At 40.9% G+C, this 24401-nt stretch overlaps 1 pseudogene; it reads right to left on the reverse strand.

Annotated features, from left to right (window-relative positions):
• Positions 1-15117: 15117 nt before the first annotated feature.
• On the reverse strand, positions 15118-22165 carry LOC129563971 (rho GTPase-activating protein 12 pseudogene; annotated as a pseudogene).
• Positions 22166-24401: the final 2236 nt, after the last annotated feature.

Genomic DNA, 24401 nt, shown 5'->3' on the forward strand with positions numbered 1-24401 from the left:
CTTTTCATTATAGGGGACTGGAATGCAAAAGTAGGAAGTCAAGAAACACCTGGAGTAACAGGCCAATTTGGCCTTGGAGTACCGAATGAAGCAGGGCAAAGCCTAATAGAGTTTTGCCAAGAGAATGCACTGGACATAGCAAACACCCTCTTCCAGCAACACAAGAGAAGACTCGACACATGGACATCACCATATGGTCAACACCAAAATCAGATTGATTATATTCTTTGCAGCCAAAGATGGAGAAGTTCTATACAGTCAGCAAAAACAAGACCAGGAGCTGACTGTGGCTCAGATCATGAACTCCTTATTGCCAAATTCAGACTTAAATTGAAGAAAGTAGGGAAAACCACTAGACCATTCAGGTATGACCTAAATCAAATCCCTTTTGATTATACAGTGAAAGTGAGAAATAGATTTACGGGACTAGATCTGACAGACGTAGTACCTGATGAATTATGGAAGGAGGTTCATGACATTGTACAGGAGACAGGAATCAAGACCATCCCTAAGGAAAATAAATTAAAAAAAGCAAAATGGCTGTCTGAGGAGGCCTTACAAATAGCTGAAAAAAGAAGAGAATCGAAAATTAATGGAGAAAAGGAACGATATGCCCATTTTAATGCAGAGTTCCAAAGAATAGCAAGGAGAGATAAGAAAGCCTTCCTCGGTGATCAATGCAAAGAAATAGAGGAAAACAATAGAATAGGAAAGACCAGAGATCTCTTCAAGAAAATTAGAGATACCAAGGGAACATTTCATGCAAAGACCGGCACAATAAAGGACAGAAATGGTATGGACCTAACAGAAGGAGAAGATATTAAGAAGAGGTGGCAAGAATACACAGGAGAACTATACAAAAAATATTTTCATGACCCAGATAATCATGATGGTGTGATCACTCACCTAGAGCCAGACATCCTGGACTGTGAAGTCAACTGGGCCTTAGGAAATATCACTACGAACAAAGCTAGTGGAGGTGACGGAATTCCAGTTGAGCTATTTCAAATCCTAAAAGATGATGCTGTGCAAGTGCTGCACTCAAACTGTCAGCAAATTTGCAAAACTCAGCAGTGGTCACACGACTGGAAATGGTCAGTTTTCATTCCAATCCCAAAGAAAGGCAATGCCAAAGAATGCTCAAACTCCTGCACAATTGCCCTCATCTCACATGCTAGTAAAATAATGCTCAAAATTCTCCAAGCCAGGCTTCAGCAATATGCGAACTGTGAAATTCCAGATGTTCAAGCTGGTTTTAGAGAAGGCAGAGGAACCAGAGATCAAAATGCCAACATTCGCTGGATCATGGAGAAAGCAAGAGAGTTCCAGAAAAACATCTATTTCTGCTTTATTGACTATGCCAAAGCTTTCGACTGTGTGGATCACAATAAACTATGGAAAATTCTGAAAGAGATGGGAATACCAGACCACCTGATCTGCCTCCTGAGAAATCTGTATGCAGGTCAGGAAGCAACAGTTAGAACTGGACATGGAACAACAGACTGGTTCCAAATAGGAAAAGGAGTACATCAAGGCTGTATATTGTCACCCTGCTGATTTAACTTATATGCAGAGTACATCATCAGAAACGCTGGGCTGCAGGAAGCACAAGCTGGAATCAAGATTGCTGGGAGAAATATCAATAACTTCAGATATGGAGATGACACCACCCTATGCCAGAAAGTGAAGAAGAAACAAAAGAGCCTCTTGATGAAAGTGAAAGAGGAGAGTGAAAATGTTGGCCTAAAGCTCAACATTCAGAAAACTAAAATCATGGCATCCAGTCCCATCACTTCATGGGAAATAGATGGGCAAACAGTGGAAACAGTGTCAGACTTTATTTTTGGGGGCTCCAAAATCACTGCAGAAGGTGACTGCAGCCATGAAATTAAAAGACACTTACTCCTTGGAAGGAAAGTTATGACCAACCTATATAGCAGATTAAAAAGCAGAGACATTACTTTGTCAACAAAGGTCCATCTAGTCGAGGCTATGGTTTTTCCAGTGGCCATGTATGGATATGAGAGTTGGACTGTAAAGAGGGCCGAGGGCCTAAGAATTGATACTTTTGAACTGTGGTGTTGGAGAAGACTCCTGAGAGTCCCTTGGCCTGCAAGGAGATCCAACCAGTCCCTCCAAAAGGAAATCAGTCCTGGGTGTTCACTGGAAGGACTGATGGCAAATGTGAAACTCCAGTACTTTGGCCACCTGATGTGAAGAGCTGTTTCATTTGAAAATACCCTGATGTTGGGAAAGTTTGAAAGCAGTAGGAGAAGGGGTGACCGAGGATGAGATGGTTAGATGGCATCACCGACCTAATGGACATGAGTTTGAGTGAACTCCGGGAGTTGGTAATGGAGAGGGAGGCCTGGCGTGCTGCGGTTTATGGGGTCACAGAGTCGGACACGACTGAGCGACTGAACTGAACTGAATAACTTAATGAGTGAACATCTAAGCAACTTCTTTTGTGGCAAATAATACTGGAATCATGAACACAGCAGTCCTCAGCAGAAATATCAATTCAGTTCAAGGGGTAAACGCCCAAGAAAAGCTTCTCATTATTTTTTCAATCATAATCATCATCATCATAACCATCCTGTGTGTGCATGTGCATTTTTATCAGTGTGAGAGAAAGCACATAAGACAGCGAGAGACACAGGTAGTTAACACTCTAGGGCACAAAATGTATTTTTTGTGTCCTCATAAAGAATTTGAATAAGTTTGGTCAGAAAACATTTGACATGTAACAGAAAGACAATGAAACAAAAGGAATCCCCAATTTAATATAGCGACAAATTTTCCAACTATATATCTTTTTTTCAGAAAGCCCCATTTGTAAAGAAAATATCAAAGGGGGATAGGCCACTAATCCCTTACTGCAAACTTACCAGATATGCTTTAGTCATCGAGAGTAGCAGAAACTGACTGGTTATCCTTCAAACCCATTTTCCTTCCATTCTAAACACACAGCTAAAGTCTACTTCCTATCCTCCATTGAAGTCAGGTGTGGCCATGGACTGTGAGCACAAGATACACATCTAGTCCTGGGTCATAAAAGCCTCACATGCATGATTCTCCATGCCTTTCCTTCTTCTGCCCACTTGACAAAGAAGAGAATGGAAACCTTGGGATAGACATAGCAAAGATGATGGAGCCACAGGTGAAAGTAGCATGAGTCCTTAGAGTAGGAACCTCCAGCCAAACTGGAGCACCCATTTTGGAATTTTTAAAAATATTTATTTATTTGGCAGCATCACATCTTAGTTGTGTCAAGTGGGATCTATTTCCCTGACCAGGGACTGAACCCAGGCCCCCTGCATTGGGAGCATGGAGCCTTAACCACTGGACCACCAGGGAAGTCCCTGAATTTTTTTTTTTTTTGCATGAAAAATCAACTATTATGTCAGATCACTGAGAGTTGGCAGTTTAACTGTTACTGCAGCTCCATTGCCCTAACTAATATTCCAGCAAAGCCTCTAGGGGAAAAAATAGAGGACAGACGAACCTTTGATGTCAGAGGGAAGAACTGGCATTAACTGGGTCCTACAGCAGTGGGCAGCCAAAGGCAGCTCAGGAGCTTGGAATTCTGGGAGATAAAACTGCAGGAAAGACAAATCTCTCCACTTTGCCATTTTGCCTGAGGAGAGCACTTGTTAAAGTAATAAACCTGAAGCCACAAGATGAATCACATCAGCATGGTGCTATTTATATCTCTGATCCCTACTCATGTTTCTGTCCAAAGGGCACAGATTTATAATTTTAATTATCTAAAAGTTGTAAAGATTTAAACATCTGTTTAAAGTGTTCAATAAGTATTAGAAAAGCAATCCATTTTTCTTTAAGCTCAGTCATGATTTACAGTTTTCTGCGGCTTGCACAATTCATTGCAGTCAATGTCTAAGGGGAGCTTGAGAGAGAAGCAGGGAGCACTTTAATTAGCCCACAATTAATTCCATTTAAGCTGCCTCCATGAAATGTAACCACCCTAAAGAACAGTAAATCATTCAATTACTGATTTTGATGTGTTATTCAGCCCCAAAGCCAAAAGCAATAGTATTCATATTGAGCGTTCTCAGCACTGAATTTAGAGGCAATCCAAAGGCACCTATTCAATCTGAGGAATACTTAGGAAGCGTTTTACTAATTCAGAAGATGTTACTCAATCCATAGTGTGAAGGCTTAATCTGAGTCTTTATAATTTGATTCAGGAGACTTGGTGTGGCATCTCCTCCAAGATTAAAAGAGGACAGGGCGGGGAAAGTCTGTGGTGGTCCAGTGGTTAAGAATCCATCTTGCAATTCAGGGGACATGGGTTTCATCCTTGCTCTAGGAAGATCCCACTTCCCGCAGGCAGCTAAGCCTGTGCACCACAACTGCTGAGCCCACATACGTCAACTACTGAAGTGCACACCCTAGAGCCCATGCTCTGCAACAAGTAAGCCACCACAATGAGAAGCCTAAATACCACAACTACAGAGTAGCCCCTCGCCACAGCTACTACAGAAATGCCTGTGCAAAGTAACAAAGATCCAGCACAGCCAAAATAAATAAATCTTAATAAAAGGACTGGCTGCATGATCCTAACAGGAAAACACAAGAGACTTTAAAGAAATCATTTCTAGAAGCAAAGAGCTATCTCTTGGATTGCCCTTAATTAGTATACCATCTAGGACTTCCCAGATGGCTCAGCAATAAAGAATCTGCCTGCAACACAGGTGATGCAGGGGTTCAGGAAGGTCCCCTGGAGAAGGAAGTGGCAACCCACTCCAGTACTCTTGCCTGAATTTCCCATGAACAGAGGAGTCTGGCTTCCAAAGGGTCGCAAAGAGTTGGACAGGACTGAGTGACTGAGCACACACACAGTATACCATTTATCTCTTTATAGACAAGAACCACATGGAAAGAAAATGTAACCAGGATCAGGTAATTTAAGATCAGCTTTTGCTGAACCCAAGAAAGATATAATCCTCCACTTCAAAAGACAAATCTGGTCATACTACTCTACTGCTCAAAACTTTCCAATTACTTCATGCTACTTTAAGAATGAAATCCCAAACCATCAGGCTCCTGTCTACTCCCCCAGCCCCATCTACATGTTCCATTCACATTGGCTTTCTCTAAATTTCTCTAAAGAAAGGTTGGACCCTTCTTCCCACCTGTGGGCTTTTGAATAGGCTGTCAGAAAGACCTCTCACTGTTACCCTTCTTCATCCAAATAATCCCTAATCATCCTTCAGATTTTTGTTCAAAATGTCCCTTCCCCAGCCAGAACTTCCATGTGCCCTCGGATCAGGATAAGGCCATCATTATACGCTTTCATAGCACTCCCTCTATTTCTTGCATTCACAAACATCTATAATGTGATCATCTTATTTTTAAATAAAAATAAATTTAAAAAAACTACACTACAACACAGGATACATTATTATATCATATCAGCTACTGGATAGAGCTGTTTGGTTTCCTTGGAGTGGGAGGACTAAAGGACAAAGGCACTTTTAGAGAGGTCAGTGTTGAGGGAGCACCACCAAGTAGAGACAAGGGGAAGCATGAGGAATGAAGGCCTTGAAAAAAGGGTAGAGAAGGGGAGGGAAAGGAGACTAAGATCAACCTCCTGATTTTGCTGCTTATCTATTCTGGTCCTCAATTCAATGTGCAAAATAGGATCACAGATGAGATGGAGATAAAAGAGGAGTCATGGATCATACATAACAAACATATCTTGCATGGATGAACATATCTTGCAGTTGCTCTGCATTTAACCAATAATCTCACAGTTATAGGATGTGCTCATCTCAAAAAAAGCCATAGAGCATTCCGATCAGAGCACCTGGGAATTCACCTGCCTTCTGAAAGTCCTGCTTCTCAAATTTTTCTAGAGTTCTTTTAGAGTTACAATTTACTTTTAATGATCAATTTCATTGCTTGATAATAAAATTTTCCTTTTTCCATTTTAAAAATCTTGAAGATGGCCACTTCTGATATTTATAGGCTTCTTGAGTATATAAATTTTACCTGACCAGATATCTATTAGACAATGTGATGGGGAAAGCAGGTGAAGTACAACATGATCTTTTATTTTCCTTTCCAGACTGAACAGTTCCTGCAGAAATCTTGCTATATATACAGATATTTCACATGAGTAATTTCTCTGTAATGATTTTTAAAACAGGCCCAGAGGCTTACCCAATTCTAACAGGCTTTTAAAAAAGTCTTTATCGTTTTCATTGATGATTAAATTAAAGGACTCATAAAATTTTAAAACTATAGAATAAAGTACTAATAAGAGCTGATATTGATTAATCAATTACTAAGGTACTATGTCAACTATTATACACCTGTAGTACTCCTATTATCATTACCATTTTACAGAAGAGGACATTGAAGCTTATCCTTCCTGAGGTAAGGAAGGATATTATTGTATCCTTCCTGAGGTCACATGGCTAGTAAGTGATAGAGGTAGAACTTTGACCCAAGCAGTCTGTACTAAAAGCTGGCTCAACCACAGCTCCATAATGTTAAGTAGTAAAGTATATGATGAACATCTCTCAGCCTGGGGTATGGGTTAGGCTGCCTCAAGGGTCAGTCAAGGATGTTTCTTGTGTATATTATTGACAATTAAAAATAAACAGTGTTTTTGTAGTTTGACAGGGCTTTCCTGATGCCAGCTATTTCAGAATGACTGTGAAAAATGGCCAGTTTCTGAATTCAACATAAAAGCTCTTAGAGAGAAGGGGCCTGAGAACAGATAAAAAAACCTAACAGTCTGCCAGTGCCCTGGTTCCCTGCTAGACCTAGAGTGGCTTTCCATTTGCTTTTCAGGTAGGACTGTCATTATACTGATCAAATCTCCAGAACTAATTAATCCAGGAGAGCCCAAAGGAGAACTGGATTAAAGGAGATAAGATCTAACTACAATCTAAGACTTCCTGCCTGTTCAATGTGAAGGAGACTAAACAGAGCAGGGCTGCTGCTTGAATGGCATATAAGTTGGCTCACTCTGTTTTTTTCTCTCCCTCCCTCTGATCCATCACACCCTGGATGGCCTTTCCAAAGATAAGAAGATTTCATTTCCCACCATTAAGCCAGGAAATACTCTCAGGCATTTAACTCCTCAACAACTTATTTGAAGTGATTGTACTGAAAGCAGCAGCTGACTGGGCCCCTTAAGGCGTGGCTTTGTGTGAAACACACACAGCAGGACAGGTTCTGCTTCTAGCCATTCACAGAGCTCTCTCTACAGCTCTCTGACATCTCCAGGCTGGTAGAGGAGAGCTGTCAGACCTCCAGGCCTTTTAAAAAGAGGGGATTATTTTCAAAAACTTTTTCCATCTAACACTTCTCTAACTAGAGTTCCAAAGAGAACTGTTGGACAGCATCAAAGAAGAAACTTTCTACACTGGGTGAGAGTCTATCTTCTGAATTAGAGATTTTCTTTTTTGTAAAAAAATCAGGACTCCCTTCTGTTCCAGAGGTTAAGACTCTGCACTTCAAATGCAGGGGGTATGGGTTCGATCCCTGGGCAAGGAAGCTCCACATGATGTGGCTCCAAAAAAAAAAAGAAGAAATCAATGATTGTCTTAATTAGTCTTGTATAGGCTACCCACCCCAGTATTCTTGGGCTTCTCTGGTGGCTCAGATGATAAAGAATCCACCTGCAATGTGGGATCCCTGAGTTCGATCCCTGGGTTGGGAAGATCCCTTGGAGGAGGGCATGGCAACCCACTCCAGTATTCCTGCCCAGAGAATCGCTATGGACAGAGAAGCCTGGCAGGCTACAGTCCATGGGCTCACAAAGTGTTGGACATGACTGAGTAGCTAAGCACAGCACAGTATACACACACACACACACACACACAGAGAAATCATTATATGAAAATAGAGAATGAGGAAGAGAAACCTTAGGTATATGGGAACTGAAATAAATCGTGAAAGGTGGATACTGCTTCCCCGGCAGCACTCTGAGAGTGGTAGCTGATTATTTCCTCACACCCCAAGAGTCCCAGGACTAGAAATCATCCTTGCTCCTCATTGTTATTTCTACTGCTCTTTACTCTTGTAAATCTCTCTTTGGCTTATGTCATCTGACTATACCAACCACTCTTCCTCCTTTCTGCAGCTGTCAACAATTTTTTTACTTATCAGATCTTGCATCATCTCCTGCAACCCAAGCCTTGCATCTTGTCATCTTTCTTTAATATCTTTTTTGTTTGTTTGTTTTTAATTTTTACAATGTTGTTTTGGTTTCTGACATACAACATGAGTCAGCCATAATTATAAATACATTCCTCCCTCTTGAACCTCCCTCCCCTCCCTGCAGTCCACTCCTCCAGGTCATCATAGAGCACCAGAAAGGGTTCCCTTTGTTACACAGCAACTTCTTTCTTAGTGATATCAACATTCATATAGATGGTTCATCCAACAGCTTCTAATAGTTCCTTGACTTCCGAATTCTCATGGCTTAGCCTACACCCCACCAATCCCTAAGATTCTTGAATCTGTTTCACCTTCCATTTCACTAACTCCAGTATTCTGCTATCTGTCCAAAACGACTTCTCTTTCTGCTTTGCATATTCAAGTTCATTGAATTCTTCACTTTCTCCTAATCCGTCAGCTAGTTTTTCTTCACCTCACTTTTTATACTGCTTCAGTTCCTCAGTCCATCTATTCTATAATTCTTGTCAATATCATAAACTCTCTTGCCATTCTCGCATTTCATTGTATCCATCTGGCAAAACTTTAATCAAGGTTGAACACTATTGTCCACTTTAATCAGGTCTCTATCGTAGTGACCCATAAGTGCTAGGCAAAGTCACACATGAGGAAGACCAAGACAATAATGTATTCAAGACCTCCAGCCTCATATATGTTCCCAGTACCACCTGTAATCCCAAGATGTGTCTTTGGTTCAATTCCGTTTCCCACTTTCTACAGAGTGCTTTGAAATGTCTCTACTATCTTCAAAGCTCCATTCCTTGATTCCATCCTCTTTCTTCTGTCTTAGCAAATTACAGGGAAAAATTAAACCATTAGACATAACTCTTCTACTCTTCTTGATTATAAACATAAAGGCTGGCCTACACTTGTATATGTTCTTTCACCATTAAGGGAAATTTCTACCGCTCACTAGCTGTATGAACTTTATCAAATCACATAGCTTTTCTGTGCTTTTTGTTTTTTATAAAAATTTTGACAATAGCAATAATCGATTATTAATTAATAGGTTTGAAAAGTTAATGAGTAAATATGTGTAAGTGTTTGGAATACTGTGTGGCACATGGTAAGCCCTATTTAACATTTGCTATTTTGAGTATTACTATTATCCTTCCTTCTAAAATAAAGGCAGTAGCATTCCTTCTAGCAATGCTAAATTCCTCCAACTCTTCTTAATATCCCATCTCTTCTTTATACTAGGAACCTCTCATCATTCAACAAACATTTGTTAAGTGTCCACTATTTGCCAAACACTTTTCCTAGGCTTTGAGTAGACAGGCAGTTGTGAACTTGTAGAATTTGAAGTCTATCAGTGGTAGAGCAGAATGAGAAATTCATATGAGATGGGAGAGGTAGCTGGACCATAACACAGAAAGACTTATATGATTAATGTTTACTAAAATCTCATTGGCTGCCATTTTGTCTCAAGATTATAGACAAAGCCATAAATTGAACTTTGCATAAGACTTGATAGCAGATATTAGTGAACTTGTCAAATGGGTCAACTTCTTCAGAAGGTGCTATGGAATATTGAAATCCACCTCAAAATCAAGTTGGCTAATATAACTCACTTAATGATTAAAAGAGGCTAACTCAAGAACCTACCTGTGGACTTCTCAAACCCATTTACTGCCACTCATCTCTGTTAGTTGTGACTTACATGGTGGCCTCTCAATGATCTATTCTTCATCTTCGTAGTTTATACCATCTCCTTGCTTTGGAATTTTCCTGTTTGCCTCACATAGTGTGGAAAGCATTTTATGGAGTAATGGACAAGAGAACTGGCTCCACCATTTATTAAACAGACTACTTTTATGTGTCTGTTTCCTCATCTATAAGGTCAGGATAACAATAGCAGCTATGGCATAGCACTGTTGTGAGGCTTCAATGGTATAGTACGTGTAAAGTGCTTAGAACAGTGTTTGGTCAGTAGTAAATGGTTAAAGGGTAAGCTCTGGAGACAAGTTGGCCTAAGCATTATTCCCAGCTCTACATCTTACTAGCCATGTGCTCTCAGGCAAGCTAATTTACCCAAGTTTCCATTGGGGCTTCCCTGGTGGCTCAGTGGTAGAGTCCACCTGCCAATGCAGAAGATGCGGGTTCAATCCCTGGGTTGGGAAGGTCCCTTGGAGAAGGAAATGACAACCCACTCCAGTATTCTTGACTGGGAAATCCCATGGACAGAGGAGCCTGACGGGCTACAGTCCATGGGGTTACAAAGAGTTGATTCAGACACAACTTAGCGACTAAACCACACACCACCACAAACCTCTATTATTTCATTTGTAAAATGGGGATAATATCAGAACCTGCCTTACAAGTTGTTGTGAAGAAAAATGAAATATAGTGCAGGGAAAGTGCTTAGCATATAGTAGTTACTGTTATTATGATTAAAGTCTCAAACTTTGCATTTAAAAAACCAGATTTCCTGTGACCCCTTTCCACATAAAACAGCATTGTTTGCTGCCATATATTTCCTTGTTCATCTCTTGGCCGCATTCCCAAATCCTAACGATCTTTCCAAGGCAAATGTTCCTACCCAGAATCTCACAGTCTACCTAACATTATATGCACCTTCTGTCACACAAAACCAAGACCTCAGACAGGAGCAAACACATTTCAGCTGTCACTTGTTCTATCTTTATCCCATTTATTTTCACAGGTGATTACCACATTTTGGAATTCATCTGCAAGTCAGAGTAGTTCCTTGGCAGCAAGACGGAGCAGGCCTGAGAAGGTGCTAGAAGCTGACCATGGAAAGCTCATCACACTAAAGTTGACGAAGAAGATACAGTCAAGCACACAATGCCTGGAGTCCAAAGCAAAATCACATGAATCACCAGAAGTGCCTGTGCTTGGGACTGATAGATAGGGGATGCTCGGTAGCAAGGGTTCTAGGGACAAGGAAACTAGGGAGAGTGAGGAAGCAATAGTCTGGAATGAAGAAATATTAAAATGACTTCATCTCTTCCTCAGTGACTTGAGGCAAATCCATGAAGATTTTAGAGTTTTTTTTTTAATTTTCCTTTTATAAGGGAGTTAAATATCCTCTCTACAAGGTATGTCCCCCCTATGCCATGTAACTAGAAACTTTCACAGTCATAGATTCAATTCTTTAGTTTGAATGAGTATCCCTCAGATCACCTTTAGAAATGTTTGTATTCCTGGGAATGATATATATGATTCCATTAGTATGAACTAAATGAGCAACTATTATGTCACCTTGTTGTTGTTCAGTCACTCAGTCATGTCCAACTTTTTGTGACCCCATGGACTGTAGCATCCCAGGCTTCTCTGTCCTTCACCATCTCCCAGAGCTTGCTCAAACTCATGTCCGCTGAATCAGTGATGCCATCCAACCATCTTATCTTCGATCCTCCCCTTCTCCTCCTGCCTTCAGTCTTTCCCAGCATCAGGGTCTTTTCTAAAATCAGCACTTTGCATCAGGTGACCATAGTATTGAAGCTTTGACTTCAGCATCAGTCCTTCCAATGAATATTCAGGCTTGACTTCCTTTAGGGTTGACTGGTTTGATCTCCTTGCTGTCCAAGGGACTCTCAAGAACCTTCTCCAACACCACAGTTTAAAAACATCAATTCTTCAATGTTCAGTCTTCTTTTTTTTTTTTAATTTCAACCTTTAATATATTTTCTACTAAAAATCAAGCTGTCAGGACAGGAAAATATTATTGGTTTTGTTATGACAAAACAAGTGAAAATGTTTAATTCACAGAGAATGAAAACACAAGACATTGATCTCACTGTACATACAATATTACAATACACTGATTAGCCATGGACTATTAAAACATTTAAGATTTCACATACACATATGTGTACTTTGAAACAAGAAACACAGGACAATTTTAATCTTTGATATGTTGTAACCACCAAACGGAGAAGGCAATGGCAAGCCACTCCAGTACTGTTGCCTAGAAATCCCATGGATAGAGGAGCCTGGTAGGCTGCAGTCCGTGGGGTCGCTAAGGGTCGGACACGACTGAGCGACTTCACTTTCACTTTTCACTTTCCACTTTCACACATTGGAGAAGGAAATGGCAACCCACTCCAGTGTTCTTGCCTGGAGAATCCCAGGGACGGGGGAGCCTGGTGGGCTTCCGTCTATGGGGTCACACAGAGTCGGACACGACTGAAGTGACTTAGCAGCAGCAGCAGCAGCAGCAGCAGCAACCACAAAAAGAAAGAACATCACCTTTTCACATCTAATCGTTTTCCTGGCATACAATCACTGCACAGGCCAGGCCTAGGGCATATTATATATTGTTATGGACATCTTTAGGCAAACATAAACATTCTCATCTGGGGGATTTTTCTCCCTGCCCAAGATAATCTCCTTTCCCATTGCTGTCAAGTAGCTTAGTTTGTTATCAATTTAATAACATCACAACAAACAATACTTTTACCACAAAACTCAGACGAGAGGTTTTTAGACAGGTCATACAAAAAATATTTGTTCCCAAGAAAACAAATCTGTAAATTGTAAATGCAATCCTAAGAAAAAGAGTCTTGGTTACAAATCATTCACTTTCAAATACTGATGAAGAAACAGAGTGGAGGGGGTAGGGGTGGGGAGGGCACTGGTGTGGTAGAGAGCAGAAAAGGTGTTGAAATGAGGGAGACATATTTGCCACAGTATATATCAGATTCACTTGATTTTTTTTAAATGGGGTATTATAAAAATGTGTCAGTAAATGCAAAAAGGAAACAAAACTAAAAACCAAAATGCACATTTCCAACAGAAAAAATCTCTAAACCTCTTATAGTTTTCTTTATTCACATTAGACATTTCATTTACAGCACTTAATCTAGAAAAATACATTTAAAATAATCTTCAGCAGACCATGCTCTCTGTAACAAAACCTTCCAAACCTTGTTTTATTATACAAAGTGATCTACATTAGTAATGTAAAAAAGAAATTCTCAGATTTAGCAACGTCATTTTCTCTCTGACCTCCATCTAATTTACATATGGGTTTCCACTATTCATACTTCAGAGCTTTAATTCTGTAATACATTTTTTAATGTATTCTGTACATATTAAATAATCTAAAAGTTTCCTCTTGTAGCTCATTTTCCATTTAGCAAGTCTATTCAGCATTTTTCCAGCAGCATTTGCATTACAGTGATTGCTGTAAATGTAATTAAAATCTAAAAGTGCACACAGTTAACTTCCTCAAATAATGGCCTATTTCTGGAGGAAACCTAATATTCATGGAGAAGAATTACCAGTATCGTGATTAGAAACAAGGGGTTAGAATGTACTCTGAGACTATACAACACAATTATATACATAAGCTAAAAGATAGTCTTCAGCCTGAACTTACATAAAAGAAAGTTCGTTTCTCCACAGGGTTATACCAAGAACTCAATATGGCACTAGAAAGAATTAGGATTGCTAGCTACAAGTCATTGTAGTATGCTGCTGCTGCTGCTATGTCACTTCAGTCGTGTCCAACTCTGTGTGACCCCATAGACAGCAGCCCACCAGGCTCCCCCATCCCTGGGATTCTCCAGGCAAGAACACTGGAGTGGGTTGTCATTTCCTTCCTTCTCCAAGGCATGAAAGTGAAAAGTGAAAGTGAAGTCACTCAGTTGTGTCCGACTCTTAGCAACCCTATGGACTGGCTCCTCCATCCATGGGATTTTCCAGGCAAGAGGACTGTAGTGGGGTGCCATTGCCTTCTCCCATTTTAGTAAAGACAGCCCCAGAATAGCCTGAACTGACTTATGCTAAATTCAACTCTAGTAGATCACAGTGTTTTAAGTACGATTTGCTGTTATGTTACACAGTGAAGACAGCCAGCCTTCATCAAGGGATGCTGTCTGGGTTGTAATGGGTCCTAGCACTCAGACTGCCACTGCATGCAGAAACCCTGGAAAAGAAATACACAGGTTTCGAAACAGACATGATTTCAGTTCATGATTTCATCTCTCCTCTATCTTTTCCACTCTTCTCTATCACTATTTTCTATCTTCAGTTCAGTTCAGTTCAGTCACTCAGTCGTGTCCGACTCTCCGCGACCCCATGAATCACAGCACGCCAGGCCTCCCTGTCCATCACCAACTCCCGGAGTACACTCAAACTCATGTCCACAGAGTCGGTGATGCCATCCAGCCATCTCATTCTCCGTCGTCCCCTTCTCCTCCCGCCCCCAACCTTTCCCAGCATCAGAGTCTTTTCCAGTGAGTCAACTCGTCGCATGAGGTGGCCAAAGTATTGGAGTTTCAGCCTTAGCATCAGTCCCTCCAATGAACATCCAGGACTGATCTCCTTTAGAATGGACTGGTTGGATCTCCTTGCAGTATAAGGGACTCTCAAGAGTCTTCTCCAACACCACAGTTCAAAAGCATCGATTCTTCGGCGATCAGCTTTCTTCACAGTCCAACTCTCACATCCATACATGACCACGGGAAAAACCATTGCCTTGACTAGACATGCTTTACTTTGTTTTAAATGCCCAGGAACATTTTCAAAATAACTGATTGTAAGTGTTGTTTTATCAATTAATGAATCTATCAAATCATGAGAAGAAATTCTACATTATCCAGTTTGAGGAGAAAAAAAAAATGTATTCTTACCAAATTATCCAGTATATATGACTGGGTAGAATTGCAAGTTTTAATTTTTTTTTTTTTACTGAAATTCGGAGTGTGAAATGCAAACATTTAGGATAAAATTAATTCAAAAGTATACACAGATTTATCAACTTGCAACAAAGCAGCAAATAACAAACATCTGGACCCTTCTGTTCCCTTCTGTTCCATCAGTAAAGTGCAAAAGAAAAGAGTCACTTCTTGGTCCAGACATAAAATACTTCAGGTATGAGGATCTGGAATCTGATGAAATCCAGCTTCTATTCCACAGGCTGTCTTCTGTTAAGTGTCAGCATCCAAAGATGGAATTTTTCTCGAGAAGGATTAATTCTTATGATTTGATTCTGGTAGACGGTGTGGACTGCTATGTTACCAGTCTCCTTCTCTGGCTTGAGCAGAGAAGGACCAAAAACAATCACTATGCTCTGATAGGTCATTCGGTTTTTTCCTGCATTTTGTATAACTCTTTTGAGATCTCTGAACAGAATCTGCACTGTGTCCTGATTTGACTTTGGCAACTGTTTGATCAGGTCCTTCAGCAGAGAGACACTGTCATGATACTTGTTTAATTGCATTAACAAAATCATTAAAATGATTAAATGTAAAGAGAGGTTCTGGTAATTCTTGAAAAAACACTTTGAGGGCTCCAGTGATGACATGAATATCTTCCCATTTACTATCCTTCAAGTCTAATTTCTCATCATGTTTGACTGCAAACCTCAGCTTCTGGATCTCTGCTGGGTTGCCACTAACTCTGTAAATTCCATCAACATCCAGTCCATATTGCACAATATGTTCAATGCATAATTTCACAAATGTTGGCATTGTGCTATTCTCTCTCTGACACAGATTAGCAAGATTGGCTCCAGATACCTGATCTTTAATAAAACCTTTTTCATGAACAGCATGCAAAGTGGGGCACTGTGTAAGAAAATTCTTTAAGTTTTTCTTGTTTTTCTTCTGTTCTGAAGAATCTATGCTAGATACTTTCATGGAATGCAATTTCTTTGGCTCCTTCTGGTCCTTTTCTTTATCATGCTTTTCAATTCCTGGTGAATCTGGTATCTCCTGTTTGATTGCTTCATTGGGTTCTACTGTCTGATTACTGATAGTACTACTGAGAACATTAAACCAATCATTTATAACAGTGTCACTGTCAGACTGAATCAGCAATTCTGTTCCTTGATGGATTTTCAGCTCAAATACATTCTTTTTGCTGGATTTATCTTTTGAATCCATCTCCATGTTTGCTCCCTGGGTCCACTATAAACTCTGGTTTGAACTGATTACTCCCAAACCAACTTGTTCTACTTCCTTGGGTTTTGGTGAAGAGAAAAGATGAACCCTGCAAAATGGCCCAAGAAGACAACCAGTGTTTCGAACCTTTTCCCCATTTTCAGTAATTTTTGTTACATTTAATAATCCATATTTATCTCTCAATGACAAGGTTCAAGAGAAATATGGATTATTAAATGTAATGTTCAGTCTTCTTTATGGTCCAAACTTTCGCATCCATACATGACTACTGGAAAAACCATAGCTTTCACTTGTATAGACCTTTGTCAGCAAAGTGAGCAGAGTGGGGAGTCCTAAAGGAATTGGGCCCAAGGCTGAAAAGGTTTAGTTGGCAGTTTAGTTTTCAGTTCAGTTCATTTCAGTCACTCAGTTGTGTCTGACTCTTTGAGACCCCATGGACAGCATCACGCCAAGCCTCCCTGTTCACCACCAACTCCCGGAGCCTGCTCAAATTCATGTCCATTGAGTCAGTGATGCCATCCAACCATCTCATCCTTTGTCATCCCCTTCTCCTCCCACCTTCAATCTTTCCCAGCATCAGGGTCTTTTCAAACGAGTCAGTTCTTCGCATCAGGTGGCCAAAGTATTGGAGTTTCAGCTTAAGCATCAGTCCTTCCAATGAATGTTCAGGACTGATTTCCTTTAGGATGGACTGGTTGGACATCCTTGCTGTCCAAGGGACTCTCAAGAGTCTTCTCCAACACCACAGTTCAAATACATTAATTCTTCAGCACTCAGCTTTCTTTATAGTCCAACTCTCACATAAATACATGACAACTGGAAAAACCATAGCTTTGACTAGACAGAACTTTGGTGGTAAAAGAATGCCTCTGCTTTTTAATATCCTGTCCTTTTCTTCTAAGGAGCAAGTGTCTTTTACTTTCATGGCTGCAGCCACTATCTGAAGTGATTTGGGAGCCCCCCCCCCCCGCAAAAAAATTGAAGTCTGTCACTGTTTCCATTGTTTCCCCATCTATTTGCCATGAAGTGGTGGGACCAGATGCCATGATCTTCATTTTCTCAATGTTGAGTTTTAAGCCAACTTTTTCACTCTCCTCTTTCAATTTCATTAAGAGGCTCTTTAGTTCTTTTTTGCTTTCTGCCATAAGTGTTGTGTCATCTGCATATCTGAGGTTACTTATAATTCTCCTCTAAATCTTAATTCCAGCTTGTGATTCATCCAGTCCAGCATTTCTCATGATGTACTCTGCATATAAGTTACATAAACAGAATGACAATATACATCATTGATATACTCCTTTTCCTATTTGGAACCAGTCTGTTGTTCCATATCCAGTTCTAACTGTTACTTGGTGACCTTCACATAGATTTCTCAGAAGGCAGGTAAGGTGGTCTGGTATTCCCATCTCTTCCAGAATTTTCCACAGTTTGTTGTGATCCACACAGTCAAAGGCTTTGTCATAGTCAATACATCAGAAATAGATGTTTTTCTGGAATTTTCTTGTTTTTTTGATGATCCAACAGATGTTGGCCATTTGGTCTCTGGTTCCTCTGCCTTTTCTAAATCCAGCTTGACCATCTGGAAGTTCATAGTTCATGTAATGTTGAAGCCTGGCTTGCAGTATTTTGAGCATTACTTTGCTAGCGTGTGAGATGAGTCCAATTGTGCTGTAGTTTCTTTGGGTTTGGAATGAAAACTGACCTTTTCCAATCCTGTCGCCACTGCTGAGTTTTCCATATTTGCTGGCATATTGAGTACAGCACTTTCACAGCATCATCTTTTAGGATTTGAAATAGCTCAACTGGAATTCTGTCACCTCCACTAGCTTTGTTCGTAGTGATGCTTCCTAAGGCCCACTTGACTTTGCATCCCAGGATGTCTGGTTCTAGGTGAGTGATTATCTGTGTCATGAAGATCTGGATTCGTTTTAGGAAAGGTCAAAACAAGAAGGCAGGCTCAACTTGTAGAACTTCTATGAGGTCAAGAACATGAAAAGTAAACATAAAGGAAGAATAAGAGCCAGGAGTGAATGGACAATTGGATACAAAGCACCAGAGGTCCATTGATTTCCTAATTTCCCCATTCAGTGGACATGTATTACTTATTCTCTTATTTGACTTCGTCATGGAAATGACTTGGTTGACCTCTTCCCTCATTCACAAAACTCTTTTCCCTGGAGAGTTGCCTTTAACTTCTCCTTCTCTTTTATCTTCTCTATCAAAATAAACATGATGTTCTATTGAGTCTCTCTCAGAACTGTTTTTTCAAATCTCTCCCCTCCATTGCATTGCTTCTTTTACTGTTTTAATGTCATCCCTCATCACTTAGCACCAGAACACTACCATAATCCCTTCTTAACTGCTTGAGTGAAGTCGCTCAGTTGTGTATGACTCTTTGCAACCCCATGGACTGTAGCCTACCAGGCTCCTCCGTCCATTGGATTTTCCAGGCAAGAGTACTGGAATGGGTTGCCATTTCCTTCTCCAGGGGATCTTTCCGACCCAGGGATCGAACCCAGGTCTCCCGCATTGTAGGCAGACAGTTTAACATCTGAACAACCCCTATCCGTTTCTACACTAACATCGGAGTATTTGAAGTCTTAAATCTAACCAAGTCTTTCCACTGCTGAAAATCCTTCTAGTACCCAAATGTCTTGGCCTTTGTCAATCGGTGAATACAAATGAGGCCACATTAATACTCTCACCAAAGTCACAACAGCTCTCAGCTTCTACCTGTTTGAATGTAGAAAGTCCAACCTTTTACAGAATATTTCTAGAAACCCTCGGGGTGCCTACAGGTGTCCATAAATCTTTCCTAGTCATCTCTTATTGATGCAGATGTCCGAGCCAGGATTCTGCAACCTGAGATCTATAAAGTGCCTAGGAAAAAGCACTTCAACCTGAAATTTGTGCTGGCTGAAGTCACTATCACCTAGGGGCTCTGACCATTAGAAACTACTATGTAAGCTATGTGGCATATTATTTGAACACCCACTAGTAGAATGTGGTTACTACCACAGTCTCTGTAAAGCTAATTCCCAACATACACATGTCAATAATAGAAGATGTCAGAAACAGAGGACCATTGCTGTTCATTCCATAGTTTTCAGTCTATGACAGGGCAAGTGACTACCCAGCCTTCCAAGGTGATATGACTACCCTCTGAGGGACTCTCGCTGCAAACACCCACCCCAGAGGATCATCAGCCAGGCCTTCCTTCTACCCCGTGAGATCAAATATGAGTGAGGAAAACCCTTGGGCCAAATTTCCCTCCTCCCACCTCACAGAGAAGCTCATCTCAGGAATATCTCTTCCCACTCTGCTCATCTTCTAGGATGTGCATATCTTCCTGAGAACTTGGAAAAATGCCAGAGGAAAAGGGATGCTTTGGCTAAGAATTTACTCAGGATATCTATATATCACAATAACATTCACAATGGCTTAGTAGTAAAGAATCTGTGTGCCAGTGTAGAAGATGCAGGAGACATGGGTTTGATCCCTGTGTTGGGAAGATTCCCTGGAGAAGGAAATGGCAACCCACTCCAGTATTCTTGCCTGGGAAATTCCGAGGGCAGAGGAGCCCCGTGGGCTACAGCTCATGGGGTCAAAAAAAGTCAGACACGACTTAGCAACTGAGTACACATGCATCTAGCCAAAGATGGAAACATATTTACGAACATATACATACAACATAATAGTTGCCAGACACTGCTTTAAGCATTTTAGTACCATGTGAAGAAAGCTGATCGTTGAAGAATTGATGCTTTTGAACTGTGGTGCTGGAGAAGACTCTTGAGAGTCCCTTGGACTGCAAGGAGATCCAACCAGTCCATTCTAAAGGAGATCAATCCTGGGTGTTCATTGGAAGGACTGATGCTAAAGCTGAAACTCCAATACTTTGGCCACCTCATGCGAAGAGTTGACTCACTGGAAAAGACTCTGATGCTGGGAAGGATTGGGGGCGGGGGGAGAAGGGGATGAGAATGAGATGGCTGGATGGCATCACCGACTCGATGGATATGAGTTTGAGTGAACTCCGGGAGTTGGTGATGGACAGGGAGGCCTGGTGTGCTGTGATTCATGGGGTCACAAAGAGTCGGACACGACTGAGTGACTGAACTGAACTGAAGATAGAACATAGTGATAGAGAAGAGTGGAAAAGATAGAGGAGAGATAAAATAGAGAAGAGTGGAAAAGTTGCCTTAAAACTTAACATTCAGGGGGGTGGTCCTAAGATGGCAGAGGAATAGGACAGGGAGATCACTTTGTCCCCTACAAATTCATCAAAAGATCATTTGAACGCTGAACAATTACCATAAAAAAAACTTCCTCCTGGTGGAGGACACTAGGCACCCATAAAGGCAGCCTATTGTCTTCAAAAGGAGATAGGACAAAATATAAAAGATAAAAAGAGAGGCAAAAAAGTTAGGGATGGAGACCTGTCCTAGGGAGGGAGTTGTAGAAGAGGAGAAATTTCCAAACACCTGGAAACCCTCTCACTGGCGGGTCTGTGGGGAGTTTTGGAATCTCAGAGGGCAACATAACCGAGAGCAAAAAATAAGTAAATAAAACCCACAGATTATGTGCCTAACCTCAACTATCAGCAGAGAAGTAGCCCAGATGCTTGCATCAGGCAACAGCAAACGAGGGCTTAACAGGGAGGTGCAGGCTGCATTGCTTAGGGTAAGAACCAGGCCTGAATGCTGTGAGGGCAATCTGAGGGAACTAATGTGAGATAGCAACACAAACTGTGGGATAGCCAGGGAAAGAAAAAAAAGGAAAGAGACAGAGAGAGAATTTTCCCACAAGAAGCTCTAACCTAAGGTACTGCCGGGCCGCTCACAGAACAAAGGCCTGAGCGAATACCAGAGGAGAGCTAGCCGGCTGCAGACCCGCCCACTCCCTGCCAGAGGCAGGGAGGCAGGTGGGCAACAGTCAGAGCTGGAAGGTGAGGGGCAAACTTGGCCCCAGAGACGGCATCCTCTACCAAATGGCAAGCAGACTCCCAGTTGCTAACCAAGTCTTCCTGGGATCCTGGATGGTTGACATCCGCCAGGAAGGTCGCAGCCAGAGATCATCTCCCCAGAAGAGACACACAGCATACCTGAGATGGAACTCTCGCTGTGCACCCAGGAAACCGAGGGGCTGGGATGGGGGAGGTGATAAGATGCACTATCAAACCTGGGGAGAGTGTGCTTGCCAAGCACCTCGTCGCCTGAACTGCTCATACCTGGGAAGGGCACAAAACGCAGGGCCAAGTAAGTCTGTGCCTTTGTGGAGTAACTGAGAATCTGAACCTGAGTGGCTTAGATCTGGGAAGTGCACGCAACCCAGGGACGACCTTAGATAGTTTCCCTGCAGAGCAACGTGGAACCTGAGCAGTATAGACAGGGAAAGCACACACACCATGAGCGGGGGCAAACCCAACGTGTCCCAGACATAGAAAGCACTCCACATATGCCAGTGATATTTGTTTGCAGTGTTCCTCCCTCCCCGTAGCACAATTAAACAAGAGAGCCTAAATAAATGACCACCTTCACTCCCTTGTGTCAGGGCAGAAGTTAGATACTGAAGAGACTTGCAAACAGAGGAAGCCAAAATAAACAAAGAAGAGGGAACTGCTTTGGAAGTGACAGGTACAACAGATTAAAACCCTGTAGTTAGCCTTGGCTACATTGGAAGGGACATATAGCCCTTGAGAAGAAGTATTAGCTGGAACAAGGAACTATCTGAAACTGAACTGACACCACACTGCCCTCAGCAGCTCCAGAGAAATTCTTAGATATATTACATTATTACCATTTTTAAATTTTTTATTTTTAAGTTCTTTATTACTCCTTTAATTTTCATTTTTAAAATCTACTATTACAAAGCAAAAAAGGACTCTATCTTAAAGCAAATTTCATATATATATGTTTATATAACTATTGAGATTTTATTTTTTTTTAATATTGTATTTTTGAGAGTCTAACCTCTACTCTAGATTTTTATTTATTTTTTTATTACATTATCTTTAATCTTTGCTTTTTGGTATCTGGTATCAATTCTGTACCTATAAGAATCCAATCTTCAGTACCCATTTTTACTTAGGAGTGTGATTACTGGCTTCATTGCTCTCTCCCCTTTTGACTCTCTTTTTTCTTCCCCAGGTCACCTCTATCCCCTCCCTCCCCCCCCTTTTTTTCTACTTAACTCTGTGAATGTCTTTGGGTGTTCCAGGCTGTGGAGAACACTTAGGGAACTGATCACAGGCTAGACTGGCCTCTCTCCTTTTGAATCACCTCCTCTCCACCTGGTCACCTCTATCTCCTTCCTCCTCCTTCTCTTCTCCATGTATGTAACTCTGTGAATCTCTCTGGTTGTATGCCACTGTGGAGAATCCTTTCACCATTAACCTAAATGTTTTATCATTGGTGCTGTATGGATGGAGAAGTCTTGAGGCTACAGTAAGAATAAGACTGAAATTCAGAGGCAGGAGGCCTAAATCCAAAACTTGAGAACACCAGAAACTCCAGCCTCCAGGGAACATTATTCAACAAGAGTTCATCCAAAGCCTCCATACCTACACTGAAACCAAGCTCCACCTAAGAGCCAACAAGTTTCAGAGCAAGACACACCAAGCTATTTCTCCAACAATGCAGGAGCATAACACTGAGGACTAAAATACAGGCAGCCAAAAGTCACACCAAACCCATAGACACCTCAAAACTCACCTCAAAACTCACTACTCTCACTACTGGACACTTCATTGCACTCCAGAGAGAAAATATCCAGCTCCACCCACCAGAACACTGATGAAAGCTTCCCTAACCAGGAAACCTTGACAAGCAACATGTTCAACCCCACCCACAGGGAGGAAACTCCACAATAAAGAGGAACCACAAATTTCTAGCATACAGAAAGACCACCCCAATCACAGCAAACTAAACAAGATGAAAAGGCAGAGAAATATTCAGCAGTAACATGATAAAAGCCCACCAAATCAATCAAAAGAAGAAGAGATAGGGAGTCTACTTGAAAAAGAATTCAGAATAATGATAGTAAAAATAATCCAAAATCTTGAAAACAAAATGGAGTTACAGATAGACAGTCTGGAGACAGGATTGAGAAGATGCAAGAAAAGTTTAACAAGGACCTAGTAGAAATAAAAAAGTCAATCAATAATGAATAATGCAGTAACTGAGATCAAAAGCACTCTGGAGGGAACCAACAGTAGAATAACGGAGACAGAAGATAGGATAAGTGAGGTGGAAGATAGAATGGTTGAAATAAATGAAGCAGAGAGGAAAAAAGAATTAAAAGAAATGAGGACAACCTCAGAGATTTCTGAGACAATGTGAAACACCTCAACATTCAAATCATAGGAGTCCCAGAAGAAGAAGACAAAAAGAAAGGCCATGAGAAAATAATTGAGGAGATAACAGTTGAAAACATCCCTAAGATCAGGAAGGAGATAGCCACCTAACTCCAAGAAACCCAAAGAGTTCCAAACAGGATAAACCCAAGGTCAGAACACCCCAAGTCACATATTTATCAAATTAACGACTATCAAACACAAAGAACAAATATTAAAAGCAACAAGGGAAAAGCAACAAATAACTCATAAGGGGATCCCCATAAGGATAACAGTTGATCTTTCAATAGAAACTCTTCAAGCTAGAAGGGAATGGCAGGACATACTTAAAGTGATGAAAGAGAAAAACCTACAACCCAGATTACTGTACCGAGCAAGGATCTCATTCAAATATGAAGGAGAAATCAAAAGCATTACAGACAAGCAAAAGCTCAGAGAATTAAGCACTCCCAAACCAGCTCTTCAACAAATGCTACAGAATCTTCTCTAGTCAGGAAACACAGAATTGGTTTATAAATTCAAACCCAAAACAACAAAGTAAATGGCAACAGGATCATACTTATCAGTAATTACCTTAAATGTCAATGGGTTGAATGCCCCAACCAAAACACAAAGACTGGCTGAATGGACATAAAAAGAAGACACCCTATATATGCTACCTACAAGAAACCCACCTCAAACCTAGTGACACATACTGACTGAATGTGAAGGGCTGGAAAATATTATTTCATTCAAATGGAGCCCAAAATAAAGCAGGAGTAGCAATACTCATATCAGATAAAATAGACTTTGAAATAAAGGCCATGAAAGGAGACAAAGAAGGACACTACATAATGATCAAAGAGTCAATCCAAGAAGAAGATATAACAATTATAAATATATATGCACCCAACATAGGAGCACCACAATATGTAAGGCAAATGCTAACAAGTATGAAAGGAGAAATTAACAATAAAACAATA

This window comes from Moschus berezovskii, chromosome X (assembly GCF_049115385.1).
Source record: "Moschus berezovskii isolate FMDL1 chromosome X, NW_MosBer_1.0, whole genome shotgun sequence".
Taxonomy (NCBI): Eukaryota; Metazoa; Chordata; class Mammalia; order Artiodactyla; family Moschidae; genus Moschus; species Moschus berezovskii.